Raw genomic sequence first — 8,454 nt, 5'->3', positions numbered from 1 at the left:
TCATTTCACTGGACCTCAAGGACTTGGAGAGAATAGGACTAGATCGGCTAATTATCAGGAAGCTTCAAGTCAATTCTACTGCCTCACTTCTGCCTCTAAAGGCAACCTCACTCTAGAGCTTAAAACAAACGAATCTGTCCGAGTGAACCAAAGCATACTGGGCACTGTGGGTAGCGCTTTCAGCCTGGCCTCAAAGAGACAGAATGACCAGCTTCTCAGAATTCAACTTATTCCTCTGGGAATCTCACATTCCTTGGTTAATGAATGCCTTTCCAAGGGGCCATGTTGAACTGCTCTTTACACCATCATTTAATGCTTGTGTTCTCACAAATAACCCCTCCTGGGAAGATTTTTTTTTTCTTTGAGAGTCAAGTTGTTCTCTCTCTGATTTTCCTAGCTTGTAAGAACCAGAAGTCTTGATTTCAAGGTGAGAGGCTGAGCAGCTAAGACACTGTGTTGTTCCAAAATTTCAGAGGCAGCATTCAGCCTCTGCCAAAAGTATGGTCTCTGGCTGCCAGTCTGCTCCATTTCCAGGGCGTGCATTGAACTCAAAATCCTAATTGCATCCTGTGGAAATTATGATTCTTCCTGTGAGCTCTTGGGACTGCCTCCTTTCAATAGAGCCAGCAGGGCTCAAATGCTGACTCTCTAGGAACACACTTTCTGATGAATGGAGGAAAAAGAAAAGGGGAGAAATGGTCTCTGCCTGGTGTTCAGGCCCATGGGTCTTAGTCACACTTCTGACATTAGTTCATTCAGGGAAATCTACTTATCTGCACCTTTCTTCCCCATTTTAAAAGATAAACATGGGTATACTATTGCTACCATTTCCTCTAGCCCAAACAATGCCAAATTAGCCAAAAAGTCATCTTTCTGTGGCTTCTTGAAATGTCTCGAGGCTAGAAGTCATAAGCCTTAAGGCAGAGGCAACAGGGGGTAAGCACTGTGACAGGACCAAGAGAAACAAAAACTGAAAGCCCAGATTATGGGATGTCACTCCACAAAATGTTCTCCAAAAACACCACTCTCCTGGAAAGTAACTAAATATTGCCTCACTTTAAAAAAAAAAAATAAAGCCGGGCGGTGGTGGCGCACGCCTTTAATCCCAGCACTCGGGAGGCAGAGCCAGGCGGATCTCTGTGAGTTCGAGGCCAGCCTGGGCTACCAAGTGAGTTCCAGGAAAGGCGCAAAGCTACGCAGAGAAACCCTGTCTCGAAAAACCAAAAAAAAAAAAAAAAAAAAAAAAAAAAAAAAAAAAAAAAAATAAGACACTACCCTGTAGTCTAATACATTTAGATGATTAGTCAATCAAATATCTCCCTTTACTATGGGTCTTCTCTGGTGTTTAACATGCCAACATGAGTCACAGGACTCCCAGTATGTCGATCATTCCAAAGAGACGTTTTAGAAAATCCAACTGGGAAATACTCATTTAAGAGAAGGTCCAGCCTGATAGTTATGGTTACCGGAGGAAAAGTCACGGGCCAAGGCCACGACTACCCGAGTTACAAAGAGCTTTATTAGAAAGACAGACGGAGGGGATGGGAGGGAGGAGAGCCAGGCCTGGAGAAAAAAAGAAAGATGGTGGGATCAGAGCAGAGAGCAGAGAGCAGAGAGGGAACAGAAAAAGAGGGTGGGTGGGTCCGCATCCAGTGGGTAGGTAGTCGCCATCCACCCACTGATGATGTAAGAAACAAGACCCCGAGCTGCACATGTGTGGGAGTGAGGGCAGGGTCCTAGCACAACCATCAACCGAGCTCTCTGCATATGGACCAGGCCAAGACATCCCTGATAAGTGTACCTCTTAGGCTGGCATGATAATGAGTTATAGGTCCAGAATTGATTCTACATTGAATGTTTGCATATTGGTAAGCAGTTTATTTTTATTTTTTTTGTTTTGTTTTGTTTTGTTTTTTCGAGACAGGGTTTCTCTGTGTAGCTTTGTGCCTTTCCTGGAACTCTCTTTGGAGACCAGGCTGGCCTCGAACTCACGGAGATCCGCCTGCCTCTGCCTCCCGAGTGCTGGGATTAAAGGCGTGCACCACCACCGCCCAGCTGGTAAGCAGTTTATAAGAGCTTAACAAGTGCTTCCTAGATATTTCTAGATATTTAGGCTTGTGTTAGAAAAAAATGAGACTTATAAGGGAAGGAGAAGTCTCGTGTGTGTGTGTGTGTGTGTGTGTGTGTGTGTGTGTGTGTGTGTGTGTGTGTGTGTGTGCTCATATCCAGAGGAAATATAATGAAAGAAATTTTGTCCTGAGTTTCATCATCTAGTCAGTTGATCCTGTAAAGGCAACCTGTGGGGGGCGGGGGTGGACACTGAGATTGGATCAGCTGGAGAGGGAGCAATCAGAGAGAGCTCCGTGGAATCAGGACCCAGACAGCCTACTAGAAATCCAGTTAGTGTGAACCAGGTAATAACCTGACACAACTGAACACGTAAGATTTATCTCCATTTACAAGTTGAGAGCTGATAAATATTTCTTAGCACCAGCGGTGAATAATTGGAGCCATAGCAGCCATAACGTGTAGATTGCTTTTCTCTGCCTTAAGCCTATTTCTGCCTATGGCCATTTCTCACTTACTCTTCAATATATAATCCTTCCAGCTCTCCTCCCACTCGACATTATCAATCCTGGTACCTGTCCTCTGGTTTTCATTGATTCAGGGAAATTAATTTCTATTGCAAACTCCAATTTGTTGCCAGTCTCTGAAGAAGTCTAAGAAAGATGAAGAAAGATGCCGTGCATCTTCTCTGTGTCTCCATTTATTTCCATTGCAGAGTTCCTGGTTTCAGTGACTCCGTGATCACAGGCAGCACGTTTACAAGCATTCATTTATGGAGTTATAATAACTGATCGTTCATATTTTCCTGTGTACCATGCAAAGAGTGCATGCTCTCCAGGGCCAGTGAACACTGAGCCGAAAATGACAGTGTATGGCTTCGGAAGCTACCTCACATAAAGCCCTGTCATTTCTACCCTGGTCTCTTGGAACAGCCCCTTTTGAAATGGCCCCAGCAGATGAAGCCAGCATCCGCATAAACCATTTGACAACTCTGAATTGGTCACACTGGGGGACTTGAGTCGCTTGGAGACAAACTAACAATAGCAGATGGATAGGGAGACGTCAGGGAGGACCAAGGGGAAGGAGCTGCCTTGAAAGTATCTTGTGCCCCAGTCATCCCAGCTGATGCTGCATAGGTCCGAGTCAAATAAGTAGGTGAGGGCTTTCTGTGTGTCTGAACCGCAGGACCAAGAACAGATCACTATATAAAGCCACAAAAGTTGGGAAAAGCATGATTATACAGCAACACATAACCACACCTTTTGCCCTAAGACAATCTAGGAGTAAAGAACACATACAATAGGTCTTGATGACTGGCATAAGAAAGTGGCATGGAAGACCAGCTATCAGACAAGGGCAGTATAGCCCCATTTTCCTAGTTATGTAACTACCAGTTCTAGTGAGAAAAGCCAAGGGCCTCTAGATTTCTCTTTATGGCGCAGATCAGAAGGTGCGAGAAGGAAGGCCATGTATATTGAGCACTGTTGCCTGTGCTCCCCTGTTCAATCTGCATCCTGAGCCTCTTAGAATGGTTACATACTATTTACTTTATAGATCAGGAAACGGTAGTAGGGAGAGATGAATAGCCTGCCTGGGTAGCAAAGCTGGAATGATTATGCTTGTTCTTACAGAACAAGCTGGAAGGCAGCCTTCCCCGGCTGTGCCAGGGGGTGTTACTCTCAGCTCTCCTTCAAGGTCGATTTGGTCAATAGAGTTGGTAATGGAGCTGGCAGCCTGTGGGCAAGGCCAGAACTATTTCTAGAAATTACTAAGGGAACTGATATTCCAATCCCAGTCTCTATAATATCCTATTTCAACCCCCTTCACCCACTTTGAAGAAATCCCTTTGCATGTGTAATCATTGAGTAGCCTCTTGCTAAGGCTTCAAAGATGAGTAATAACAACCTTGTTGTGTTTTGATTAAGGTCTCCCTATGTGAATATTAAAATGTAGTGACATAGAATTTTCTTTCCATGTCGGCCTCTAAAATCGATTCCAATCATCTGAGGCTGCCTTGGGCTCACAATCCTGCCTTTGTCTCTGCTGTACCCATGCCCATGCTCACGCCCATGCCCACGTCCCTTCCCCTTCCCTCACCTCTGCCTCCTGAAAACTAACAGAGTTCAAAGTCCAATTCAGAGATGGTCTTATAAGAGCAGATTCAACTTTCTAGGGCTGGCACCAATTAGCTATTGTGAGGGCCAGATGTTTCCCTCCCTTGGGGGAGATTCACACATGGCCTCTCCCACTATTTCTGACACCGCTCTGCTAAACTCACAGAAGGTTCAGCCATTCTCTTCTTTCCAATCAAACTGCCATCAGAGTATCTGGTACCTCATAAATATAGGATGCTCACAGGATGCCTGAGTAGGGTGACAAAGAGGAGGACATATATTTCCTGTGGATGTGAAAAGAAGACTCAAAAGAAAACACTTCAAATATTGCTGGGAAGTTTAATACTTCATTTTTACCATTCCCCACAAAGCACACGTCACACTCCGTAGAACTAGTTCATAAGTTGCAACACGGATTGCTAAATGGTCTTATTAATAAACAACCCAGAGCCAGATATTGGGGTAAAAGCTGAAAGATCAGAGAGGCAGAACAGCAAGTCACCACTTCTTAACCCTATGAAATCCTCAGTCTAAAGCGAGCAAGCTCCTCTCTCTACCACATCTTATTATCCCTTTCCCTCTCCACCCAGCTCTATCACTTCCTGTCTGTCTGTACAGACCTCCAGACCTCTCTGGTTAACTAGTGGCTAGCTCCTCCTTCTGATTTTCAGGCAAGCTTTATTTGTTAGAGCGCAAATAAAATATCACCACAATAAGTCCAGCTGAAAATCTTCCACATTCTACGGCTTAGCTGGAGGTTTTTATTTACCCCCGGTGTTTTCACCTTCAGACACAAAGCCGCAATTTTCATCCCTCTTTGGATAAGGATTCTCCTTGGCACCAGTTCCAAGCTCACTAAGCCCAACTATGAAGAACTAAATAGGACAAAGACACACACATCTGTGCACCAGCGCCCTTCCATTCTTCCCTTCGTCCCCCTCTGCTTATTGGCTTGACGTGTTTAGCCTTATCTTTCTTTCTCTCCCTTCTCCCTGTCTTCCTCGCACTCGCTCCTCCACCAAAGTGTATTATCTGCCACCAACAGATAAAAATAATCTGCCTCACTCTTTTTCTTGCTCCACCTTTGAGAAGCATCTCAAACTGTAATGTTAATATTAAAAAGTAATGAGGAAATTTTCTTCCCGTGGCAGTTTCTAAATTCCACCCGTCTCACTGAAATTCCCCTAGCACACATTTGCATGTGCATAGGTACTGCACCCAAACACATGCCTACACACATGCATGTTCATGATAGCGTGTTCTTCGCAAATGATTCCATTTCTTCTCTTTATCCTCCCAATTCCTTCTGTTCCATGTCCCTTTCAGACTTTAGCTCCTGTAGATCAGCCTCCCCAGGCTTCCAGCCCAAAGGGCCCTCTCTTTCCTGGGAGCCCTGGCAGCAATTATTTTTGCATCTTATATGTTGGCACAAAATTAGTTATTGTCTTGAATTGTTCTGTCATAATACTTTTATTCTTAAGAAGACAAAATTGTTCTTCAGAACTAAAATGCTTCCTCTGTTGCGTAGCATGCCACTCCTCTGCTTAAGAATCTCAATTGGCTCCTTGTTGCAAAGACAGTGTCTTAAGCCCAGGCACTCAGTAACCAAAGAGAATTCATGCCTGTTCTCTATGATCCTAGGTTGTTGTGCAACTACCCCCTCTCAGAAAATTCCATTAATATCTCCATGGTTTTAGCTGAGAGATGCAACTAAATTTGAACTGGGACTTATAAAGTAGATTTGAACCAGAGGAATGAAGTCAACTGCATAAGATACAATAAGGTAGGAAGACTTGAGGTAACTAATACTTTCTGCACAAGGGCAGATGTGAAGAGAAGAAGCATGGCCTGTGTGCCCCATTGTGGTGCTAGGCATGACCAGATCAGCACCCTAAAATATTTCTGTCCTATGATTCCCTCTTGCCTTCACAACAAAGACCAAATTGTCTGTCATAGTTCTAAGTGACTTTAGGGACCTGGCTACTAGTCATGGCTCCAGATTCTTCATGTGTAATGTCCTCATGCACAATCTAGTCTAGCCGTAAGGCATAGTATGTGATAGCCCAGGTAGGCTGCAACACCCTCACTTCTGTTCTTTCTTTATTCCATGGCATCCCATTCCAGCATTCATACACACCCCTTAATCACATTGTATGTGCTCAACGGGCTCTGATCATTACTATGGGTATTATTCCACCTTCTATTACAATAGCTTCTTCTATTATTTCACCCATTCAATAGCAAAAAGAAAAAGAAAAAGAAGAAGAATGTCTTAAGCTTACCACCAAGTAAGGAACAGGTAGAACACAAAACTGATTTATTATAGTAATAAGGACTTGTCGATCTTTTACAAAGGTTGATGTTAAAAAAAAAAACTTTACAAATGAAAAAAAAATCATATTTTCATGGAATGGGATTTTTTTTTCCCCTGAGAATGGGAAGTAGGTATTATTTGGTGTTTTTAAAAGAATGCTTGGCTGGGGGCTGGGGTGTGCAGAGGTTTCTAGTGTTTGGCCCCGTAAGCTGGAAAGGCAAACCAGCTCTCTTTATGTCAGTCCTGAAAATGCTTCCACGGAAGAGTAGCTCTTTCCTGGTGTCCTCATACAGCCAGGACCCTGGCATCCATTCTCTCCCTTCTTTCTCAGCTCTGTTAGGAACCAGAGAGGAAGAACACAAGTCCAGGAACCCTCAGGAGATTGCCAATAAGTTAAACAGCTGAGTCATCCACATCAACCTTAAAAGCAGGGCAAGAAGTTCCCAAGGGCTCCATAAAGCATCCCGGGAGTTAGTTTCTCAGGGAAGAAAAGGTTACTGCTTGCAAGAGCAGTTGGGAAAAGCTTCCTGAAGAAAAGCAGAAGCTTTCAAACATGGTATTTGGAGGCAGAGCACTATTGTTCAAGGTCACTTCAAGGAGTTGTGCATGCTGACATGAAAAGAGCTCCCATCCTGGTTTCTGGTTTTCACTAAGTTCCCATTAAATCCTATCACCACCAATAAGATGACTCCTTAGTGTCCTGAGTCTTAGGTGATGAGATGTTCAAGAGGAGTGTCTTAGTTAGGGTTTTCTATTGCTGTGAAGAGACACCATGACTATGGCAACTCTTATGAAAACATTTCATTGGAGTGTCTCACTTACAGCTTCAGAGGTTTAGTCCATTATCATCATGATGGGGAGCATGGCAGCAGGCAGGCAGACCTGGAGCTGGCTACATCTTGACCAGAAGGCAACAGGAAGTCAACTGACTGTCACACTGAGGGAAGCTTGAGAAAAAAAAGAGACCTCAAAGCCCACCCCCACAGTGACACACTTCCTCCAACAAGGCCTCACCTCAATAGTGCCACTCCTTTTGGGGCCATTTTCTTACAAACCACCACAAGGAGTTGCCATCTTTGCTCATATTCCAAAGGAAGAAGAGACTGTCATTTCTTCAGTATCTATCCAGTCTCAGCACACGCTTGGCACATGCCATCTCCTCAAAAACGAATCTTCCCATAGACGTGGAGGAGACGGATTTGTGAGGTGTCAGCTGGTGTCATACGGGGAAGCAAACCATGCTAAGAGATAAGAATGAAAACCCATGGTGTCATCCAGGCTCAGGCTGCTGCCAAGGGCCATGTCTAGGTCTGGGCCCTATATTGGCCAGAATCTGGATTGACTCCTGAAGTATGTGGCTCCTGTTGCTACTGAGGGCCATGAGGATGCCCAGGATCAGGTCAGCGACCTGAGTCCAGGTTGGTGTCCAAGGGCCATGATGCATGGAGATCTGAGTGGCCTGTGCTGCTACCCAATGTCACGGTGATATCCAGTCAGGGCTGCAACTGAGGGTCCATGTTGGTATCCGAGGGTCACATTGCCACTGAGGCCAATACCTATCTGAGTGGCCTGCACTGCCACCTGGGACAATGGTGACATCCAGACCCAACTGCTGCCTAGGACCATGTCTGGGTCCATGGTCCTATCGTAGCTGGGGTCTATGGTGAAGTCCAAGTCTAATTTTGCCACTAAAGGTCACATAGAAGCCCAGGATTGGGACCTGCAACCTGAGGCTTTGGGGGTGGGGTGAGAGGCATGCTGCCCCCAGAACCATCCAGATCTGAGTGGCCAGTGCTTCCACCTAGAGCCTGGATGTAATTCTACCCCAGCTGCTGCTGAGGGCCATGTCTGGGTCCATGGTCCAGCTGCAGCTAGGGTCTATGCTGAAGTCTGTGGCATGTGTCTCTTCAGGAGGTCTTGGGAACCATGTGAGATGAAATCAAAGGGCCATGCTGAGCT

The sequence above is a fragment of the Peromyscus maniculatus genome, chromosome 22 (genome assembly GCF_049852395.1).
Source record: "Peromyscus maniculatus bairdii isolate BWxNUB_F1_BW_parent chromosome 22, HU_Pman_BW_mat_3.1, whole genome shotgun sequence".
NCBI classification, from domain to species: domain Eukaryota; kingdom Metazoa; phylum Chordata; class Mammalia; order Rodentia; family Cricetidae; genus Peromyscus; species Peromyscus maniculatus.
The sequence above is the reverse complement of the archived record's forward strand: the minus strand, read 5'-3'. Positions refer to the sequence as shown.